General features: G+C 38.5%; 1 protein-coding gene across 3 annotated transcripts in view; it reads left to right on the top strand.

Annotated features, from left to right (window-relative positions):
• The window catches only part of PAG1 (phosphoprotein membrane anchor with glycosphingolipid microdomains 1), a 141,386-nt gene that overhangs the window by 55,553 nt on the left and 60,863 nt on the right, over positions 1-24,970 (top strand). For 2 of the 3 annotated variants that reach the window (XM_050802231.1, XM_050802232.1), the window contains one exon: positions 23,338-23,428. The gene's annotated coding sequence lies outside the window, so the exon portion shown is untranslated. Of the gene's footprint in view, positions 1-2,015; positions 22,148-23,337; positions 23,429-24,970 lie in introns of those variants that run through there. The other variant, XM_050802233.1, reaches the window with a different exon arrangement.

Here is a 24,970-nt window from a genome sequence, read left to right on the forward strand (position 1 = left end):
AAATTTGTTTTTCCCAAGTATTCCTAGTAAATTTTGCTTTATTCTCCTTTATGTACACACATTGAAACCTGCAGAAGGATGGTTTCTTTTCTTTGTGCTGCTGTTGTTCAGAACTGCTATAAGAATCTACAGGTCCCTTTTTGGGTCCATGGTAGATTACAGTTTAACAAGCATTTCATCTTAGCAGAACTAGTATTAGGATTGGGGAAAAATGAACAAAGAAATCTCTCACCGAACAATTCCTATATATCCACTAAGGTCCGGCTCAAATCTCCTCTTCTCTGCAAAAAGTTCCCTAATCTGTTCCATTTCACTTCCTTTGGCAAGTTTTTGATACCTCCCTTAAGGCAGTATTTACCGTTATCAGTTTATGTAGTCCCTTCTGCTAGACAAGGAGTTTAACTAATGGGACTGGAGTTATTTTTGCTTTTGTTATTGATATGTAAAACAATGGCTATCAAAGGATTTATATATATGGTAGGAAGAAGTACAAGAAAAGTCATTAATTAAAAAGAAAAAGGGATTTAAGTTATAAGTAAAAGACTGGACTTTGATATTCTAGTATATTTTACCAGTGATACCATTTTTCCAAACATTTCTGAAAAATTTAATAATCACATGAAACACACTCAGTTATTAAATGTATTTAACTATCAGTTATTGCTAAGATGGGATTAAAGTCAGTTCTTAATTTTTCAAAAAAATATGATCCCTGGGATGAATTCATTCATTTCATTAATTTACCAAACTGAATTCTTCAAATGTTTATTTCATACCTTGAAATCAGTTCCTCTTCCTGAATTTCCTATCCCAGTTAATGGCACCACCGTATGGGCAACATAGTGAGACCATGTCTCTACAAAAAAAAGTAAAAATTAGCCGGGCATGGTGGTACATTCCTGTAGTCCCACCTGTTTGGGAGGCTGAGGCAGAAGGATCGCTTGAGCCCAAGAGTTGTAGGCTGCAGTGAGCCATCATTGCACCGCCGCACTCCCGAGCAAGACCCTCTGTCAACAACAACAAAAAAGGTATTAATTCAGAGATGAGATAGTGTCTTGGACAGGACTGACCTTGGCTTAGTCATTATATCCTTAAACTATTGATGTGCCTCAAGGTTATAATAATAATAATGACCACATTGGGTTCTTTCTACACACCAAGGACAGTGATAACACATTCTCCCTTCTCCCATCCAGTCTTCATCATGAGCTTTTGAAATGTAGGTATGATTGAGAGTGAGGGGTATAGGGCCGACTCTTTGGGCTGGAATCAGACCTCTATCACCACTTACCAGCTGTCTCACGTAGACGTGTTTTCCTGCCCCCCCATGCCTTAGTATACTCATCTGTAAAACAGATAATACTATCTCATTCTGAGGATTGATAGAAATACTAATATACTCTTGAACCCTGTGCCTTATGTTAGCTGTTAGAGTCATTATCCTTATTTTGCAGTCAAGGCATCTGAGCCTCAGAGGTTAAATAACTTGCCCCATTTCTCACACAGTCAGTATGAATCAGAGCCAGGGTTTTGGAACCATCTGTCTGACTGCAAGGCCTTGTGTATGGGATATATCCTTATTGAACTGAATGGAAATTCACAATTACATGTTTTCAAATTTCATAGCATAGAAATTTGTCTTACATATGTTCTTCCTGGGTGATCTTATCCATTCCAAGGACTTCATTTGCCATCTAATTTAGAGTTGGCAAACTATGACCTGCAAACTGAATACATTCTGGCACCTAGTTTTGTAAATAAAGTTTTATTGGAACACAGGCACACTCATCCTTTAGCTACTGTTGATGGTGGCTTTTGTGCAACACTGTCAGAGTTGGGTAGTTGTGAGAGAGCCTATGGCCTGCAAAGCCTAAAATGTTTACTTTCTGGCCCTTTACAGAAAGCATTCGCATACCCTGATCTTGCTCACTACTTTCAGCCTTTCTCATAAGATCTTGATTCCTAAATTTAGCCACCCACCAAATTTCTTCATGCCCCATATCTACCTTAAAATCAACATTTTCCAACCTGATTTCTTCAAATGTCCATTTCCCACCCTGAAATCAGTTCCTCTTCCTGAATTTCCTATCCCAGTTAATGACACCACGATATGCCCAAGGTATATCACCCCTTTTTATTGCTCATGCCTGATCTCTTCAAAAGGCCTGTTCATTGATTATCCTGAATACATACACTTTTTGAAGACAGCAACCTAGGCTTTTAAGTAACCAATGATGATCATTCTAGTATTCTCAGTCCCCATGTGTGATTAGACCAGAAATTCCTTTGACAGTCCGTCAGAAGTCGCTTTAAGGTGTATTCAATGAGAAATAACTATGGTCTGTCTCCATCCAGTAAGCCATGGAAATATGAATCCATTTCTCAACTTTAGATAGTATTTCACAAGTAAGAATTAAAGAATGCTAGAAAGTCAGAATATTGTAAAATTTGTAGTCATTACTGGAATATATGGAAAAGAACATGGGTATACGATTTATTGAGTTGTCACTTCAAAGTTATTCATCATTTATGTTTTAAAATTAAATCTCATTTATTTATTCAGGGCCTCCTTGGCTGGTAGAGTAAGAAGTTAAAGTTCTAACATCAGATTATCATTTTTTCTTGTTCATCCAAAGAATATATTCAGATAATACATTCATGTTCATTTTCATCAATATTACTTGAATATTATTCCAAAGCTCATGATCTTATTAACTCTGCATTCTCTTTTATGAATTTACAATTACAATTATGCTATAATAACTGATGAAGAGCACAGAAGAGCATAGTAAAAATAAATAAACTTTGAAATACGAAAGGTTTAGTGGGGATAATAAATATCCACTCAGTGTCTTAGCGTCTTTGATCTTGGCATTTGTTCTATCCAGCAAATATTTTCATAGTACTTTAATTTCGGTTTCTTTATCTGAAAAATTATGCAGGAGCAGCCTTTGTTTTCCAAGAACAACAGAGATGTTTATAGCATTTAAGTCAAAAGCAGAGGTAATAAATTCATTCTAATCCTCTGAGCAAAGACATTAGCCTTTGTGTAGCACAGGGATTTGAGTTCGTTCTCACAAAATAATCCCAAGAATAATAGTTCCCTGTGCTTACAATTGATCTTAAAGATTAATATATTTCTGTGGTTAATGATTATGTAATACATTAATAAGCTTCTCCAAATACTTCCTGAAATTTTAATTATCTGTAGACTTTTAAAGCTCTATTTTGATCAGCCATGTAAAGAAGCAGTGTAACTCAATCACTGTCAAATTAAGGATGATTTTACGTTCTGCTTTAGAGAAAAATGCCACCCACCGTCAGTCTGCAAAATAGCTGAAATACTTAGAAGGAAAAAAGTAAGTAATTAAGGATGGTAAGCTAAAATACTGTCTCAATGCCCTTTTTGTCAACTAGCCTCATGCAGCGGTGGGGGCTACTGAACTTAGGATTTCACTGTGCCTTCTGCTGGGGGTGCAGGTGCCCTTGGCTGGCCTCCCACCTAAGCTAGAGGGTGGCACTTAAAGTCTCGACACAGAGTCTCATATATAAATCACTTTCAAGTATTTAAATAGGTTTTAGCTATGAAAATGAAAATTTGGAAACTGCTTGCTTCAACAATGAGGACATGACTAAGGATATAAAAATATTTAATAGTTTATAGTCTTCAAAATGATTTATGCAGGCTATTTTGAAACATAGAAATGCATTTTGTATGTAACTGAAAATGGTACATAACACTATATTTGCTGACGGCAACTTGCTAAATATTTACATAAAATTAAAAATCAAAGGAAATATCAGAGTACAATAGAGTTTAATGTTCATTGGTTTCTCTGTTTTCTATAAAGTTGTTTAACTTTACAAAAATTGTTATGACCTGTTTGTCTTAAGAAAGTAAAAACCCTCCTTTTCTCATCATTCTAATGAGAAAGGATGTTCAGTGTTCCTAATGACTTAAAGATGAATTTTTGGAATAAGATCCATTTATAAATTAGGTCTCTTCTGATGTTTTTCTTTTCCTGGGTTGCCAAAATCTTATATATGTGCAATAAGCCAAAAAAAGGTGGGAAGATGAACAGAAGATTTAGATTTCTAATTAATCGAACACAAACAGAGAAATACCTAAGTAGATGTGCCAATCTATAGAAATTTATGTGACAGTTTGGGGCTGATGGTTTCAAAAATCTTAAGTCGTTTTTAAAGAGCACCTGGCTGTGATTCATGTAAATTAGGACTTTTCTGTTCTCATTTTTCTATTTCCTCTTATCACATCTAATAGGGACACTAATCCAGTAGTGCTCATTTTACATAAGAGCAGAGCCTTCAGGCTTAACTTGGGCATGTGATAGAGCTGGCATCACGTCATCCAGCCCAGCACTCAGTATCAGAGACAGCTTACAGATGGATGGAGAAAAACCCATCCATCTGTAAGAAAGACAGCATAAGAAATAATGCTGCATTCATTAAGAGGCATATATATGTATAAGCTTTATCTCAAGAAAAGTAAAATGTAAGACAAATGTAAAGTCACAATCTTATAGAGAAAGAGAGTGGTAGAAGAATATGGGCAACTCAAATTCACTTTGGCCACCTTCTCTACTTGTTCAATTATATAAGGCTGATGTTTCTGGGAGGTGGAAGGCAGTGAGTTTGTGTTTCTTTTGGAATGAGCACATCTTCTACTGGCTTCTGCCAGCTCATGCAGCAGGAATGTGGGGATGTGACTGTGGAGTTGACTCACCAGCTGATGGACTCAAGCACCTACTTTTCTCCTTTCATTGCCTCAGTGGGTTTCTCTACATTGCCTTACTGTGTTTGCTTGTCTGTCTGTTTTCCTATCTGGAAGGAATCCAAATGCCTTAAATCCAAATGTATTTACCACACATGAATTAACTTATAGGCAAATATAGATGGAAAGGACTGTGAGTACCATTTATTTTTTCATTTCAGGACTAAGCTTTGGTCTCTCTCCCACATCTTGTCATGGCATTTTATGACAGCTACACTTATGAAGGGGTAACTTCATACTAAAATTGTGACTTGAGAACTCGAGCATGGTGCTGGAGCCTCAGATCCCTGTGATTTTAGAAGCATAAAACTCAAAACTGAATTTCAAAGAGGGTCTTCTCCAGCCACATTCTTACCACTCTTCTTGTGAATGTTTAAATCGAAGTTTGCTTTATTAGATAAATTCTGGCATTTGGGTATATGAATAAGGTAGACTAATTTATGTGATTAAATTCTCATTCATTTGATAAGAGGATTAAATGCCTCATTGCAAAATGCCAAAGGATATTTTTAATTTCCAGTCTCAATTTTAATTGAAACACTATCATTCTGTTTTGAGCATTGAGGAATAGCAATGAAACATGTTTAAGTTATAAAGTAATGATTATGTTGTATTAACTTTAAGGCAGTTTTCCCTAGTTTTGTTTTCATAGGAAAAATATTTACAAGTTAATTTTTGTTTTTATCCATATATAAAATGAAAATAGTACATTAAACTTGCCATCCTGTGTCAAATGGGGCAGACTGAGGGAGAGACTAGGAGAGCAGGGCGGGACCTTCTCCATCCCCAGTCCCACCGTGGGGTTTGTTGTATGGTAGGTACTCAGTAAATATTTATTGAATCTCCAAATGAATGATTAACTACTGGGAGTCAGCAGTCTAGACTAGAGTACCAGCCCTGTTAGTCCTCAGTAATATCACTGAACCTCTCAGTCTCAGTTTACCCATTTGTAAAATAGGCATGGCGATGTTTCCTGTCGTTTTAATGGAAGACTGTGAGAATTAAAGGGAAAATGTGTGGCACATTTTAGAAAACTGGAAAATGGTGATATAAGGAATCCTTTCTGGCATTATTATTTTGCTATGTGCTGCTTGTTAGTGCCCAGTGTTTGTTAATATTAGCATCCAGTTAGCATTCAACAAATGCATATTTAAAATAAGCTAATGCACTCACAGTAAAATTGAGGACATATTAGCAATTTATCATAAATTATTTGACTTAGCATTTTTTAAACCCTATATTTATTTAGGCATAATTGTAATTCCTTTATGTACCTAGTTTACTTTTGCATTTTCATAGGTGGACATTGAAAAACATACATAGACAAATAAATCATTACTTCTCTGCAGCATTGTACATTAATAGCTTTTTGTGTACATGTGATTAGGAGTCGGCAAAAGATAATGTAGCACGTAGTATAAAGGTTTCAGATGTAAGTAAATGAGAAGCTGGCTTATTGCTGTCACTTCTTTGGAAATTAGATTAGGACATATATCACATAAAATTCACTTTTAGATATGTTGTGAAGCTAATGACAGGCTTTGTTGAAGCGAGGTTTTGTGGGTTTTGATGAAGAAAATCAATCGGTATATGCCTTATCTTTTATTCTTTCTTCTTGCTCAATGTGCAATTAGGTTTGCTTTGCAGGATCACAGTATAGAGCATATATTCATTTTATATTCACCCTGCCTGTAATGATTGTATGCTAGCACTTCTAAATGACACCAAAAATGCATTAATAAAGTCATAATCATTGGCTAGAATCACAAGCATTATAGTCCTAAATTTTGTTTTATTTTCTCTTTATGTCCTTAATTGATGATATATTAATGATTGAACCCATTTGAATTTGTTTGTACTGTATATTATATATTGCAATGAAACACTGGGCTGCAAAGACTTATGAAACATGACCCAAAACTGTCCAGGCAGGGAGATGAGACACAATTTCATGTCAGCTTTTAAGATCATCTAATAAATGTATGTACGTTTATATATATGAATGATGCTGGCGTCATTGATGTAAATCATCATAATGACAACCACCCTGAATTTCCCAAGTTCTGAGAAAAACTAAGAGATAAGATAAAATCATTGTCAGATAAGGCTCAAACATCACCCTTATTATCTGTAAAGGCCAGGCTGCAGGTCATGGTTTATTTGTTCTCCTAATATGGAACCCAGGAATTAAGCACAGGTCACAGTGGCTGGGGCAGGCCTCTCTGGGCCCAAAGAATCAACTCAAATTATTTGCTGGAGGATCAGAGGAGAATTCATATTCCTGGATGGTAGCCCTGTTCCCTACAGAGAGAAGGCAAGAGCTGAGTCCAGGAGATGCTTCCTCAAAATTGCCCATTAGGCATGTATGTCACTCAACCTCCCTTTGGGTGGAGTAAATGAAGAGATGGAAAGAGAGGTGTTATGTGCTTGAAATGTGTAGGGAAAAAAGAATTCTCCCCCAGTATAAGACAGGTAATATAATATTTGATGTCAAGTGAACTGGGCAGAATCTAAGGGCAGAAAGAAAAGAACAAGCCTTGCTAAAAAGGACAGTCAGGACTTAGAACTAAGTGGTCAGGGGAGAAGGGGGAAGAGCATTCCAGGCATGAATGGTATCAGCAAAGGCGCAAGCGGGGACGGTGAGTTTGTATTGGAAAGAAGTCAAGGCTGGTGAATCAGGTTACAGTGGGCTGGAAAGTTCTAACCATAGGAACTAGGGAGTTCCTTACCCAGGGAGCTTTCGGAAGTGGTGCATTTGAGTACTTATTTGTGAACATGTGTAGGAATGGTTTACTTTTTTCTTTATTGTATCCTAGAACACTGAACTCTAACAATGGCTTTCATATATTTGCATGATTCTCTCTATAGTTTATCTTGGCTAATTACATTTAAGTATGGGTCTCCAATTATATGTTGAACTCCATGACTAATCATCAGATTTCGATAGCAAAGAGCCTATAATTTCCTGAGTATATGACCTATGTAAGGACATGTTGCAGAGAGAAGCTATTTCCTTTACCACAGGAAAAATTTGTTTGTGGTTACATTAGAAGCTACCTCTAAAAGACATTTAGCTCTGAGATAGTTTTTAAAGGTGAAGTTTGTAGTGTGTGTCCATCTGAGTGGACCCTGTGGAATCCTGCTTACCGTGTCATGCCCAGACGCATGAGACAAGAGCCTTTTGATTTTAAAGGCTTCTGTTTCTGTTTAAGTGATTATTATATACATTCCACCAAAATAAAGACTTTTCTCAAAAGAAGGCATTCATGCAGTCAACAAACATATGAAAAAAAACTCAAAATCACTGATCATTAGAGAAATGCAAATCAAAACCACAATGAGATACCATCTCACATCACAGAATGGCTGTTATTAAAAAGTCAAGAAACAGATGCTGGAAAAGTTATAGAGAAAAAGGAATGCTTTTCCACTGTTGGTGGGATGGTAAATTAGTTCAACCATTGTAGAACACAGTGTGGTGATTCCTCAAAGACCTAGAGGCAGAAATACCATTTGACCCAGCAACCCCATTACTGCGTATATACCCAAAGAAATGTAAGTTGTTCTATTATAAAAATACATGCACACGTATCTTCATTGTGGCACTATTCACAATAGCAAAGATATGGAATCAACCTAAATGCCCATCAGTGAGAGACTGGGTAAAGAAAATGTGGCACATGTGCAACATAGAATACTGTGCAGCCACAGAAAGGAACGAGAACATGTCTTTTGCAGGGACAGGGATGGAGCAGGAAACCGTTACCCTCAGGAAACTAATACAGGAAGAAAAAACCAAATACCAAGTGTTCTCATTAATAAGTGGGAGCTGAATAATGAGAACACATGGACACATGGTGGGAACAGCATATACTGGGACCTGCCAGAGGGTTGGGGGGTGGGAGAAGGGAAAGCATCAGGAAGAATAACTAATGGATGCTGGGCTTAATACCTAGGTGATGGTATGATCTGTGCAGCAAACCACCATGGCACACGTTTACCTGTGTAATAAACCTGCATATCCCGCACATGTACCCCTGAACTTAAAATAAAAATTGGAAATTAAAAAAAAAAAAAAAGACCTTAGAAACGGGGCTTCCGGGAGTGGTTGCAATCAATTATGGGATTACTACATAGATTTTGTTATTCCATGCATTAAATTATGTTTGCCCAAAAACAATGTTACTAAAAAGAAAAAACATTTTGATATGGAACTCTGCTATAGGTCTATCTTGTACCCATAAAGCGAATGTTAACTCTTTGCTGAATGCTTTGGGTATCGAACGGTGATAAGAGAAGGGGGAAAGGACACATCAGCTGCCTTTCCTATCATGGAGGAGTTTGAAATTTCACTGGGGAGATGGGACAAGCAGTCACAAGATAGGTGGTAAAAACTGAAACTGATCCGTAAAACAGTTTATGCATAAGCACCAGGATGTGTGCTTTTAGTCATCCAATACTTCATTTATTTGGAAGGCTTACGAAACAGTTTGCAAAGCATTAGAGATGCGTTCTTTTGCCCGACACACTGACAAATATTACTGCCTTGCACAGAGGTCATTGGATTCACTCTGTAACCGATACACTCTCCAAGACGAAAAGTTTGGTAGGTTTTTAGGATTCTCTTCTTGGCTGTCATTGTATCATCTGTAAAATGAGGGCTTTGGAACCAAATGAATGTCTTAATTCCTTCCCAGCTCTAATATTTACTGACATAAGAGTATCCCTAATGACACAGAGAAAAAGAGGAGAGAATCAGGATAATGTAAGACAGAAGGAAAGTTGTGAGGTCGAGTTATGCTGTTCCATGGCCAGTGCTAAAGCAATGGGATGGTTCAGAGTAAATGGGTCTGATGTGAGATATCCTTATCTGTCAAGTTTTCTTTTGGATGCTATAAACATTACAGGCTGCAGTATTTTTCTTTTTTATTAATGCAGAAGGTCTATTTTATTTTGTCTGTGAAAGAATTGGCTTGTTTTAACAGAAATCCTTGTAGTTTGGGATGGGTTGAATGAACCACTCTTTTTTAAAGAAACAACTTATTGAGATATAGTATCTTTCACATACTGTACAATTCACCTATTTAAAGTGTACAGTTTAGTGACTTTCAGTATATTCAGCTGTGGAACCATCACCACAATCAATTTTAGAACATTCTCATAACCCCAGAAGGAAACCCCTCACCCCTAGGCTGTCACCCCACCTCCAGTTTCCCCATCTCACCCTCCTTCTAGCTCTAGGCAACTACTGATGTACTTTCTGTCTCTAGTGAGCTGCTCTTAAATGAAGGAGATAGTCAGTGGACATCAGAGACTAAGCACCATAGTGCGGTTTTATCCAGACACATATATTTAATGATTGGAGCTGTTAGAGTTCACAGTATCTGATGTCAAAATCTAGTTTCTAAATGATATTGATCAGAAGAATGAATGTCATCAAAAATAATAATCTGAAAATAGCCACAAATTCAGTGCCCAGGAAACTACTCTTCAGCCATTATCAGCATCAGTCATTTGCAGTCAGCCTGACATACTCTACCTTGTTGCATGAGGCATGTTTAACAAAATAAAAAATTATGATACATTTCTTACAGTTGTTATATTTTTATGGCACTGGTGTATGGCTCACCTAGCGAAATCCCACTTTGGACATTCTGTGTGCGGTGACTTTGCTAGGAGACATTGAAGGGCTCTACTTTCAAGAAGCAGCGTAGAAGTGGGTGATAGGTATGTATAAACAAGCGAGTGCAAAATAACATCAAAATACTCCAGGTGCCGCATAGGGGGCACTCACAAGGACAGCCAGTTATGCCCAGGGAAACTGGTGGGGAGGGGTGCCAGAAACAGCTCATGGAGAAGGTGGAGCTGCAGATAAGCAATGGAACAGTAGTCATGCTTAGGGAATGGGAGAAGCACATTTAGGTAGAGACCAGTGTGTTCAAATGCACCGACATAGGAAGCATCCTAGAGCCTTTGGATGTGAGCAGATAAGGCAGTAGGGTGGTTGCAGGAGAGGTTGTGAGGAGGATTCTGAGGCTGTGCATCAGTGTGTGAAAGGGGCTATGTGAGATCCCTAAGGAGTTGGACTTGACCCACTGTTTTAGTTTCTTGTGACTGCTGTAACAAAGTACAGCAAATTGGGTAGCTTAGAACAGTAGAAGTGTATTTTCTCCCAGTTCTGGATGCCAAAAGTCCAAAATCAAGATGTCAGCAGGACCATGTTCCCTCCAAAGCCTGCAGGGGATGGATCTTTCCTTGCCTCTTCCTGCTTCTGGTAGGTCAGGCATTCCTTGGCTTGTGGCAGCAAAATTCCAGCCTTTGCCTCTGGCTTCAGATGGCATTTCCCCTGTGTCTCTTCACATCTGCTTCCCTCTAGGCACATCTGTTTCTGTATCCAAATTTCCACCTTTTATGTAAGGACATCAATCCTAATGGGTTAGGGCTTACCCTAATGACCTCATTGTAACTTGATTACCTTTGTAAGGACCCTGTTTCCAAATGAAGTCATATTCTGAGGTACTGGGGGTTAGGACTCTAACATTTTTTAGGGGACAAAATTCAACCCATTACTGCCCCCAGGCATTCAGATCTTATTGCAGGGAAGTCAAGTGTTAATATTTGCATTTCAGAAAGTCACTTGGAGAGTTGTGTGGAGGATGAATGCAAAAAGGGCACGAGTAGTTGGGAACCTCTTGACCGCGTAAGAAGCCTTGTGGGCTGTTTACTTTATCCTTCACACTCCAGATTCTTCAAGTTTAAAAAGAAGAAGAAAAAGAAATCTGCACATGCACAGCAGGACTAGAAAGTCAGGGGAAAAACCACCGGTGGAGAAGGATATTTAAGAATTCCCAGAAGGTACTAAAAGAAATGAATTGATTCACGGCGAAACCCAGAAGAACAAAGGATTATATTCCCTTTTACCGTTACATACCATATATTAATAAAACTGTGGTTTTAGGTCAGTAAGGAGCAGGAGAATAAAATGAAAGTGTGCATGCCCTTTGACTCAGCAACTCCATGTCTAGGAATCCTATCTCTACTCACTCATGTGCTGAAATATATATGCAGGACTAATCATTGTAATGTCATTTGTAATTGAGGAAAACCAAAAATAATCTAAGTATCCATTGGCACAAAATGCCCAATTATTGTATAACCACACCATTCATTGAATGTTCTATAGTTACTAAAAGGAATGAGATAACCCTATATGTACTGACATGGAACATTCTCTAACACACAGTAAATGAACACAATGAAACTGTTGAACAGTGACTAGTATAGGGTACTATATATGTAACAAAGAAAGAAAGAACCTTTTGATTTTTCTATCTTTCCAGACCTTTTTAAAGTATTGTACTGAACTCTAACAGTGCTTGCCTGTGGGATTAGGGAATATAGTGAAAAGGAATATTCTTTTTTAAAACATAATACTCTATATCCTGTGTGTTCTGTGAAGTTTTTCAGTAAGCGTGCAGTATACCAAAACTGGACATTTACTGTAACATTTATGGAGACAGAATCCATGAGACTCGAGACTTCACCAGTGGGTGAATGTGGTGAACAGCAGGTGGTAAAGATGGGAAAGTAGAGGAGGGGTGGAAGGGATGGGGTAGGGGGAGCATGAATTCAAAACACTCAGAAGCAAAAGCGCAATATTTTAAAGGGAGCTATTAATAAAAAAAAGACAAAGTATGTATTTTATTGTAAAAGGGGTCTAGGAGTGTTAGTTTGAGAAATAGGAGGATTTATGCATCTTCAACTATGATTGGTGGAGCCCATCAGCATAAGAATGGAGAAACAGTGCCATGAGATGAGAGCCAGTTGCAGAAATTAATGTCATTTCCAGAATCTCTTCTGCTAAAGAGTGTATACAGCCACCAAAACAGCCACCTATGACCTATCCCTAGTGATCCATAAATTGCAAACAAAGTAACACCTCAGGGATAGGTACTTACCTCTGAAATGGGAGGGAAAAGTCTTTACCCCTTCTCTTCTTTAACACCTTTACTTGTTCCTCTCTGTGTTTTCCCATCTCTGCCTGACTCTCCTGTTCCTCCTTCTCTTCCTCACCGCTCTTTCTCTTTTACACACACATACACCTACCCACCCTGTGATACAAATCTACTAGCCTGAACAAAAAGTTAAAGAAAGAGAACTCATAGAAGAAAACGATGTCCAAATCTGATGAGCACCTCCAAATGATTAAGAGGAAAAAGATTTTCTGCCAAAATTATCTTGTGAAAATTGTCATGGCCTACTTATTTTATCATAAAAAAGTGTGTTAAAGGTGATGTTAACATAGCAGAAAGCTTGAAAAACAAGTGACAACCGTATTTCCAAATCAGCTTGTATATGCCTAGTGGTTTGCAGTTAGTGACCAAATGCTTTCACAGCATTATCTCGTTTGAGCCTCACACTGACCCTTTGAATGAGGTAATGCTTCCCTGTCTTTATGGAAGGGGACGTTGAGTCCCAGAAATGGGCGGGAGCCTTGGCTGTTGAGGCATAGGCTCTCTGTTTTCTCTAACACCGATGCCTGCCCGGCCTCAGCAGCGTATAGTTGGTACCCCATGGATTTGTCTCTCGAGCTAAACCTTTCAGACTTTATCTTCCCAAATCTTGTTCTGTCAGCTGCCTTAATCCTGAAGAATCACAGACGTTAGCAAAGTATACTAATCTGTGTTATTTATTTATAAAGCAGATTGGTCATTTGAACAACAAGAAGTTTGGTAGACAAAGGGGTTAAGATTGTGCCCTTTGGGAGACCAGCAACAATAGCTTACAAAGTGAAAATGCAGAATTTAATTTCAGAAATAGTGTTATTTCCTCATTCATGATACTAACTATGGGTATTATCATGAGCCGTGAGCAATGGAGAAAGAGCCAAAGAAATGAGGTTTTGATCCCCGCCAGGCTCTGAGGTATTTCTTGGTACCTGGCTGACAAATATTGGCGATATTTGTTCATAAGAAGAATTAGCTATGAATTATTTCACTAATTCGTAGCACGCAATCCTGAGCTTCTCCATCTGAAGGGGAGAAAACAGAGAAATTATTACGAAATGTACTACCTAAAAGAGGTAGAAGTGTAATCAAGGAAGTCATTCAGTGATATGTTTACTTTTTAGAAGTTCCCAGACATAACACAGCACAATTGCAGCTTTCCTCCACAAAGTCATCAAACACCTAAAATGTACAAATGGGAATAGGGATATAAAGTGGAACTGAAGACAAATGGAGAGCCACAGCAGCCCCCACAATACTTCCCTGGTGTTGGTTCCTCCCGAGACCATAGTCTGGGCTGACATCTTCTCTCCTTCCAGCATCTCTTTCAAATAATGTGAAGATCTGGTAAATGGCCAGTCAAACCTCTGGCTGCTCATTCTGGTAGGTCTGAGGTTAGTTTTGCTATAACACATCTCTCTTATTTTGTCCCTCTATTGTGGTTTTGTATAGATTTTTTTGCCTCTACTACTTCTTAACTACAGGATAGTTACCATGGCAACACCTGTTGATGGCAGACAAAAAAAAAAAGTGATTTTACAGGGAGGAGGCTGCTCCTGTCTTTCTTGCTCCTCACTCTCATGGTTAAAATTCAAGGGGTGTTTTTGTTTCTTTGTTTCTTCTTTCTAGTCTTGTGGGTGACACTAATTTTCCCCATTTTGGCAGATTAATGTGGAAACTGCTGTCTGCTGCTTCAGTTTTCCATGCAAAGATGCAGCCATGTTACCCTCGGGAGTGTTTGTTGTCATGATTTTTACCAGCTGTAATAGACATTGTGCCTTTGTACAAGGGAGTTTACAGTCTTTCACATCTGATTTTTCTTTCTCCTTTCCTCTCTTATTTCCTTCTTCTCTTTCCTCTTCCTCTCTTATTTGATCAATCAGAAGAGCCCATATTCCTTCTTTGACTAGATAGCCAAAGGTCTGCAGTAGTAAAGTCCAAATTTCACATGTCACTTAAAATGCCATTAGTCTGGATATCAAAACAATAAAGTAAAACATAGGGTATACATAATAACAATTAGTTCTATAAACAATCAATTTGAAGGAAATATATTCTAGATAGTAAATAAATGGAAGAGCCTTAAAAAATAATAATGTACTGAAGGACAGTCATACATGATAACTGGTTAATGTCTTCTTATACATATGTAGCTATATCGTAAATATTCCACATTTAAGCAAGCATTTTGATATGCCTCATCTAGACATGGCATTGCAGAAGAATCTTTGGATGAGTTTTGTTTGTTTGTTTGTTTTTGCACCAGCTCTAACACCAAATCAGCTGATTAGGGGAAGAAGCATAGGTAGCATAGGTGAAATGGCTAAGCCACCACAATGGAGGTGGAGGTGAAGGTAAGGAAAAGTGGCCTGGGTTATGTTTGTGGCTCAGACCTGGGGAAAGGGAAGTTTTTCTAGCCTGCCTCTTGCCACCAACATGCATACCCATTCACACAACTTCTGCTGGGGGAAGCAACCCTCCAACCCCATAACCCCTTGAGTGATCCCAAGATTAGATAACTCAGAAGTCAGAGAACTGTTTCTCATCAGGAAAGGCCTGAGGCAGACCTGAGGCTCTGTGAGAGGCAATGCAGTGTTCCAGGTGGCTACCCAGTTAGCTGCCCGTGATGCACAGTGGCAGGATAGGGCATGTGCATTAGGCCAAGACAAGCCAAAGCTCTAGACAGCTAAAGTCCCAGTCCAAAAGAAAGTTCCTAAATGTGCAGAGTGGAAAGGACTGGAATAATATTTACTTTTTGGTCACTGTATTCATAAGCAAGGAAGTAACATGACAGGTGAATAAAGAAAATGAACAAAAGACTGAATGAATATCCTCTGTAGGTATGCTGGCTAGTATCTTGTGCTTATTTACATTGCCTAAAAGAAGATGTTTTAAAATCTGTATTTTGCTATCAATTTATAAACTAATAATTAGAGGAGTCAATTTATTATGTTTTCTGTTCACTCAAGCAACATTTAAGTACTGAATCTAATCTTGCTTTGTATTCAGATGCCCGAGAAGCATGCTATAGAACTTCTCTTAAATACATCATGCTGCACATTATAAACTATTCTATTCTGTGCCAACAAGAAATATTTATTTTCCTGTTGAACACTGTGGTCATTTTCATTATTTCTCTGCTGATATTGAAAGTGCAAGGAATTCATATCCAAGCCACACTTGGGATGGATGCATACAGATAAGGCTTATACTAAATCATGGCATTTTAAGCCTCTTTCCAGGTAGCATACTTAGAAATAGAAGATTTTTTGCTAATAAAATGTCATTTTAAAAAACCCAATGTAGGTATTATAACTGTATCTGTCTTACCTGAGTCCTGTATGTTGTAGATAGTGTAAGGATACATCGTTAAGGATTTTTATCATCAGCTTCCTAGAATTCAAGAAAATTATGTTCCTCTTGGAAAGGGGATTACAGAGTTTTCATTAAACCATACCACTGAAGAGGATTTGCAAAAGGAACTATTTTTCCAGTGTCATACTTATAATCTTTTTGATGCCTAAAGAAATCTGATTATTATTATATTTTGCCTTCATCTTATCTTCACAGTGGCCTCTTTTGGCAGCTCTGTGAACTACCCCTTCTCGCTGCTTCCATTTTTTTCTGTACTCAATGAAAAAAAATAAAAATAAAACCCAGAAAACCCTCTTTTAATGGACTTCTGCTTTGCATACATCAGGGATTTCAGCTGTTCAAGTGTGTGAAAAATGAAATAGGAGACATCAGATGGCATGAAGACTAGAACTGTTAACACAGTAAATACCAGGAAGGCTGAAAGTGTGAGCCAAAGCAGCTGGGGAGTGGAAAAAACGAGAGGCACAGCTGGGAGAAGCAGCAAGAAAAAGCAACCAGGAAAGATGAGGGAGCTTAGCAAGGGGAGAAGAGCAGCTGATGAAAACAAGAATCCTAGGATAAGGGAGGCAGAAGCATTGTTAGTTATGTTTTCCCAATATTGCACAGGGCATCATCATAGCCCATATGCATTGTCTTTGGCTGCCTCTTTAATTGCTGTGTCATTGAACATATTTAATACAGTTTTCTTGCATGATTACTATGGACTGAATATTGAAATGTCAATGAAATATCTGTACTTTGAGGCTGATCTCTGTTATGTTAATAATGTATTAAACCTGTCAGGGAATTCAGACAGGTTAATGAGAAATATCATGCATTAGTTTATAGATACATTTTTTTTTTGTTTTTACCAAAAGTATGTCAAATTGCTAACATTTAGTATTTGGACAAATAAGGCATGTGTGTAATTAGCTGGATTAATAACTCATTTGGTAGCTATATCTAGAGGGCACTGATTAATAAATAAATTGCTCTCTTCCTGCAGAGAAGTTTTTGGTATTTTAACCATATCCAGTCTTAGTCCACATCAGGCCTCACGTGAGTAAAACTGTATAAATGCATGCCCCAAAGTTGGGAGAGGTAACAGATATAAAAACTGATGGAAACAGAATTAGGAACATCTTGACATTTAATACGGTGACCCAAATCTAAGAAGCAGAAATGTCACAGGGATCAATATAAGCACCCTGCTCCCCCAGTTAAATTGGACAGTAAGGAGAGATAAAGCTTAGCAGCATCATATTTCACAGAAATTTAGATTTTAGTCAAATATAAAAATATATATATGTGTGTTAATATGTGTTTATAACATTGTGTATATATGCATGCATATATATGTTAATACATATACACACATGTGTATATGTATGTGTGTGTGTGTATACGTGTGTGTGTGTGTATGTATGTCAGGGTAGTTGGTAAAAAGGCTTCTGTGATCTTTGGCCTTCTAAAGAATGTGGGTGGACAGAAATAAGAGTCCTGTTCCACTCTTCACTGATGAAGTGCTTCTTCATCTGGAGAACTGCCTTTGAGCTTGATGTTTTAGAAGAGAACATCCAGAAAACGACAGTGCCAGCCCCCAGTACCTCTCCTCCTGCCTTCTTTGTTCCCTCACTATTTGTTCCTCTTACATGCACCATCGTTGCCCTCTCCAAATCTGAATTTGTTCTGACTAAAGCAGAAAACACTTTAGCTGTTTAAACCTACCCCGCAGTCCACTGGACCACATCACTAATTACACTCTCTCTCTGCCTCGCCCGCAGTAGTATCTTGCCCAGCGCCGGCTGTGTTTGCTGAATCTCCCATGTTGAGATGGCATTGCCCCAGTGAACACTGGGATGACTACATCACATTCCAGCGATTTTATTGCCATGCAGATGTAGGCTGTGGTATCCCAAGATGATTCTCAGGCTCCCATGATCCTTACTCCTTGGCCTTCCAAGTTTCAGCTCTTTCTGTGTCTGTGTAACCAAGTGTTTGGAACTGAAGATCTTCTTTTGGCTTCATAGTCTGTGTTGGTCTTGCCAGGTGATCTTCTTGAGAACTGTGGCTCTTACTCTGAGTCACTGCTCAGTGGCTAGATTCTGTTGCTGTGGCTAGACCTCCAGGATGGTAATGGACGACCCTCCTGACTTCACCAACCTATTTACTCTTTACTGATAGCTTTGCCTCGCTGCAATAGCTGGGCCCCAAAAATTCCTACCCACCCCCACCACCAAAACCCAGATAAGGGTTATTTCCTAAATCAGGTCCATGTTGCCTTGTTCCTTGGATGTTGTGCTTGGTTGCTGGCCTGCCCTCCCAGGTTGGGCTTTGTTGCTGCAGCAGGCTGTTCGCCTCCTCTGCTCTTGTGAGCAGACCTGGCCAGGGATCCACTCCCTTCTCCTGGCAGCCTTTGTGTTCTTTTGAGTTATGGCAGGTGGTACGTGAAACCATATTCTTTGGAGTAGAGAAGGAGAGGCTCAAGAGCAGGGGAAGAGGGACTTCTTTAAATAGGTGTCTTCCAGTATTTGAAGGGTTGCCACGTCGGGGAACTATTGGACTTGTTCTGCATGGCCCTAGATGTTAAAACCAAGACTCAAACGAGGTTGAAGCCACTAAGCCTCTGGAGCACAGAAGAATCTTTCTTACTCCTAACTCAAATTCAGCAACACTTCCCAGAGACAGAAAGAGATTCCTTGGGATGGAGGAAGCCCTTTGTTGTGGAAGGGAATTCAGCATAGGTAGATTAGCAGGTCTAAGTTTTGTTTATCGGTTTATTTCCATTGCAACATAGATAAAGTATTATATTTACTGGAATGATATTTGCATGTGGGAAATATTGCTGCAGTAGTATGCCAATCTTGAGCAACCTGTAATCCTACTCTCTTCTCTGTCTTCAGGGACTGTGAGTGAGAGAGGTTTTATTATAGCAACATCCTTGAGCCTACTCTGATTTTTTTTTAAATGAATTCACTCAATCAATGAATAAATATTGAGCAATTACTATATTCCAAGCACTGTGATTCATTCCGTGCTCAGTACATTGAACTGTTCTGTTTAACCAAGTCCTTTTGACATTGCAGTTATAGATGAGATGTCACGGACATTGTAGAAAGGCTTCAAGTATCAAGTGGGGTTGATTTATGGATGACCTTTAAGTTTCTTTTAAATTCGAGAATCTATAATTGAGCTTCATGATTCTAGTCTCATACTGAGTAGTTATCTTGCATCCGGGTACAGTTTTTAAAAGTCAGACATGAATTTGGAGTAGTTTGCTGAAGTCTGTTCTCCTCAATCCCTGTATTTGTCTACCCAGATAGCAGGGAGATACACTCTCAACATCATTGCTCCTTCCCCAGAAGAGACTGTTAGGATATAACCTTGAGAAAACACTCCTTTCCTTAGACCCTCTTCAGCACTGCCAGCAGGGGCTCAGCTCAGGCCATCTGTCAGGTGCCCGTCTCATCCCTCAGGGTTTCAGTGTCCCAGAATGGAGCTCTGTTTCAGTTCTGCTGAGTGGCTTTAGCCAGAACAACAGTTCAGGTTAGTTTGGTAAAAACACATCCTGAACTCCTGGAGTTCACTTGCTTGGGCCTTCTTGTGAATGTCATCATCAATATTAAGAAGTCGCCAACCGTCCTCATGAAAACTGTCAGAGAGCCAGGTGTAACAGAAACTGCTGAGCGTGGCATTCCATGGACAGGTTATGTGGGTTTCAGGGAGAGGTCACATTTGACTAGATCATCAGTATCAGAAGTCCTAAAATTCCATTCAGTGGAAAAAGAAATCTATATTGAAAGTATGGGATTTCTGTTTGATTGGGTCAATAATCATTTGCAGTGATCAACCTTATTATCTCTGTACCCCGATAACCTAATTATCTCTATCACCCTTGGAAATAATCAGCAACATGAAAGGAGACCTAAAGGAGTGGTTGGTCTATCAGAATTATACTCAAGTTGCCCCAGTTAGGGCATGACAGTTTGCAGTGCAGCTAGGTTATCTGCTTAGTGTCACAACTCCCATGATTCCAGCTAAAATTATTTTGGGGTTTGCCCTTTTTTTTTAAGATTGATCCGAAAAATGACTGATGCTTATAACATCCAAATCCGTGGAATATTATTTTTCATAAGAAGTTACTTTAGATGCAATTCACATACCATACAAATCATCCATTTAAAGTACAACCATCAATTTTAGGACATTTTCATCACCCCTTCTCCCCCAGCCCTAAGGAACACAAATCTGCTTTCTATCTCTATATATTTGCCTATTTTGGACATTTCTTATAAACAGGATCATATAATATGTTTTTTTGTGACTGGTTTATTTCACTTAGCATGTTTTCAAGGTTCATCCATGTTGTAACATGTACCAGTATTTTATTCTGTTTTATGGCTGAATAATTTTTTTTTTTGTATAGATATACCACATTTTGTGTATACCCATCCACCAGTTGAGGGACATTGTTTCTACTTCTTTTGGTATTACAAATAATGCTTCTGTGAATATCTATGTGCAAGTTTTTGTGTGGATGTGTAGTTTCATTTCTTTTGCTATATACTTGGGTGTGGAATTGCTGGGTCCCATGGTAACTCTCTGTTTAACATTCTGAGGAACTACCAGACTGTTTCAAAGCAGCTGTGTCATTTTACATTCCCGTCAGCAGGGCATGGGGGTTCTGATATCTCTACATCCTCTGAACACTTGTTATTAGCTTAGACATGTTTATTATGGCCAAGTGCAAATCACTAGGAAGGTATGAAGTGGTATCTCATTGTGGTTGATTTGCACTTTATTGATGGCTACTGATGTTGAGCATCTTTTCATGTGTTTATTGATTATTTGTGTATCTTTTTTGGAGAAAAGTCTCTTCAGGTCCTTTGCCTATATTTGGTTGGGTTGTCTTTTTGTTATTGACTTATAAGAGTTATTTATATATTCTCTATATATAAAATCCCTTATCACATAAGATTTGCATATATTTTCTCCTATTCTTTGGGTTGTCTTTTCATTATCTTAATATTGTCCTTTAAATTACAAATATTTTTATTTTAAGGAAGTCCAGTTTATCTGTTTTTTCTCTAGTTGGCTTGTGCTTTTGGGGTCACGTGCCTCTGCCAAATCTGAGCGCATGAAGATTTAGCCCTTTGGTTCTTTTCTAACAGTAGTTTACACTCTTACATTTAGGTATTTGATCCATTTTGCATTAACTTTTTCTGTAGTCTGAGTTAAGGGTCCAACTTTATTCTTTTATATATGGCTGTCTAGTTGTTCCAGAACCATTCATTGAAAAAGCCTGCCCTTTCCCCATTGAATAGACTTGGCACCCTTGCCAAAAACTCAATTGGCCATATAATTGAAGCAATATAAATCTATGGGTTTATTCCTGGATGCTAAAGTATTGATTTATGTGTCTTTCCTTATGACAGCACCACAGCGTCTTGATGACCTTGTTTTCTTGGAATATTTTTAAGTCACAAAATGTATATTCTGAAAATTCAAAACTGTGCACCATTTTTATATTATTAAATTAACTGTCAAATCTTGTCTCCAGTTTTCAAATCAGGATTGTGCTCATATCTGGTAATAGAGAAAGCACATCCAAACATTATTTTTAATACACATTAATAGAATTTGACCTTTTCTAAAAAAAATTGTTAATTCTTTAAAGTTTACCTTTTAACTGCAGCAATTTGATTTAGATAATTAAATCTTGCTCATATTTCTGACCAATTCAGGAGAATTCCCTGGATTGACCATGATGACACAGAAAAGTGGAGAGGCTTATGATTGGAATCCACATCTAAATATATCTGCATGGCAGGGGTTCAGAAGGAGACTTGACTTGAAGTCTAATAAAAGAGTGGAACGATGGCTTGGGAACTCAGTTGTCTATCAAGCCCTGCACGCAGCGAAGCCCTGTCTCCTAGTTGATGTGATTGACAGCAGAAAGACCTGGAGTCGGCTTAGAAGAAGACAGCCCATGATTGTGTGTCTTGTTCTGGTCTTTTTACACTTATTAAAAGAAAATAATAATGTAGCTAAATGCAGTGGCAAACAAAAGGCAGCAGTTTCTCACTTTCAAACTGTCAGGGAAACAATAGATATACCTCAAGATAATATAAATATTCTGCTGACTCTACTATCAGGGAAAGCAACACACAGTCTAAGATGATAATATGTGGTTCTAACAAAAGAACATCAGTAGATGCAAATCTAGAAGGCTCATGTTCCACTCCGTTCATTAGGTTGGAAATCGGGAATTATGCCTCAGTTGGTTAAAATGATTGAGAGGTTCTGAATCTTAGTCAACAGCCAGGATATTCTCCTTAGAGTATAAACACAGCCGTTCTTTCATCCGTTCATTCGTTCATTCATTCGTTCATTCTGTCCCTCTCCCCCTCTCCCTTTCACACTGCACTTGTCATGGTGTCTTATGTAAAGTAAGTGTTCAATATGGGAGAGACTTATTTGAGGATGGGAAGAGAACTAGAGAGGAAGGGGGGCTGGAGGAAGGGCTAGGCACCAAAAACAGCAGAACAACAGGTAGGACTGGGGAGCTGGTGAATCAGGAGGGAGAGCAAGGGAAGTCGCCCATGTATCCTCTCCTTCTCTGAACGTCTTCCCCATTTCCACAGCAGAATGTGTGAAGGGACGACTCAGGGCTAGATCTGCATGTTGTCCAGGTCACACTGTTCACGCTGCACCAAAGTCTCCTTCTAATAAGAAATTTTCAGAACTGAATCACAGCTTACCTTACCAAAAAGTATAAATGCTCTTTCCAAACAAATCACTTGTTTTATTTCAAATTCAGAAAACAGTTACTTGAATTAGTATCACTGTAGTAACACAGAGATTTACTTGGCATAACTAGGGAAAATCTGGAAAGAGCCAGTAAATTGATTTGTATTTGATTAGACACTTGGCTGTTTTTTTATTAAAATTTTTTGGGGTATGGGGAGATACGAACTTTTCTTTATTGAAATTTTTAATTTAATTGTTAATGTCTATAGTTGTGCCTCTACATTTCAGTTTGCTTTGTTCAGGAAGGAATATAAGAATATAAATCTCAGTGTTTGGCGTAAGTACACTAGCATTTTTGCAGTGAACTGAACACGTATCTTTCACAGTGTCTATCCATCTGCCTTTTTTTCTAACTTTCCTTCTCTTTGGCTACAGGCCAAGAAAGAAGAGCGAACTCTCACCACATTTCAAAGGGAACACATTGCCAGAATTTGGAATACTCTTCGGGACAAACATTTCCTCCAAGGTAAATATTACCATTGTACCAATGAAGGGACACACCATTCGGCTTTTCGAATGGCAGTGGCACAACACAAAGGTTTAATTGTTTAGTCTCATACAGACCTAGAGTGATATGAGAGAAAGAGAGAGAGGGAGAGAGAGAGAGAAAGAGAGACAGAGAAGAAAGCAGTGCTGTTGGGGTATCCTGCAGCCTCTTCTAAATGTGTTACCAGGAGAATGCCATCAGAATCTGGGAGCTCACTGAGCTGTATGGAAAATGTGTGGGAAATGAGGAGGAAAGAAGAGGCTGGCCTTTTTTCTTCGTGTTGCAGATACTCATGAACACAAAAGCCAGTGGGGTTTGATTATGAAAATAACATTTCATCCTTTATGAGCAAAAAAATGAGTAGTTTCCTTTAGAGGTTAAAATACAATATATGCTGCATTCATGTCACAAGAGGGGAAAGCCTAAATCAAAATATTTTACACCAGCTGAGACAAGTATGAAAGATTTTAAGGAACTCCATGTTCTTCTATGAAAATACCTGCTAAGTAAGCCTTTAGTAAGTCTTTCATTGGTTTGTGAGAAATGCTTCATGAAGTTCTTGTTTTGGAAATCATATCTTTACTGCCTCTTGTGGGGAGGGGTGTGGGTGTGTGTGTGAGAGAGAGAGAGAGAGAGAGAGAGAAACCAAAGAAGAATCTGTCAGCATGATACTGTATGTTTCAGAGGAGTAACTCTAGGCGGTTTCTTTGTGAATCATGAGCTTAGTGGGAATAAAGGCTTAACAGAAGCAGCCGAATTCATAGTCAGCTTTGGCATTCATGAATTAGCTGCCAATATTTTAGCACAAATTGCTGTGTCATTTCTATGAAGTTCCCCTGTCGCTGCTCAGTCTGTAGCTAAAAGCTGTCTGATTTTATCTGATGAAACGCCACCTGAAATTTTATCTGATGAAACACCTCCTTCCTTATAAAGATATTTGTGTACGTACACACACAGAAATGCAAAAACATATGATCCCCCTTAAAAGAAAATAAACTTGTCAACTTTCTCTGTTGAAAAGTTAATATGATATGGTTGACACTACCTAGCCCTTAGTGTTCTGGAAGGCAGTTTCCGACTGGCCAGGGGAGAGTCCTGTTTTCCTCCTCGGTCCTCACCCTGGTTATTCTCTTCTGAAGGGGCTGGGGTGAGGGAAATGTAGGCTGTACATTAGAGGAGAATTTTGTGATACTATTCATTCTCTGTTCTGACAGAGAGGACATTGTTTGTTCACTGTAATAAGCTTGGCAGGAATCTGTGCTGTGCGTACAGAATGGGAAAATAGCAGAGCAGTGGGAAATCTCAAAACTCCAAGCAGCAGATCAGCTTAGAAATTTTGCAAAAATCTATTTTAATAGCTTCTCATTACTGTCGATGTAAGTCGTAATTTGGGGAAACAGTTTTCCTCTCAGTGATAATTTTCTTCACATTGCATTATGCCTGCGTTACATGAAAAAAGTCTTTAAGATGCAGTGTGCCTATCCAAGTACTGTAGTAACAGGAATTAAAATCAGGGAAGTT

The sequence above is a fragment of the Macaca thibetana genome, chromosome 8, assembly GCF_024542745.1.
Source record: "Macaca thibetana thibetana isolate TM-01 chromosome 8, ASM2454274v1, whole genome shotgun sequence".
NCBI classification, from domain to species: Eukaryota; Metazoa; Chordata; class Mammalia; order Primates; family Cercopithecidae; genus Macaca; species Macaca thibetana.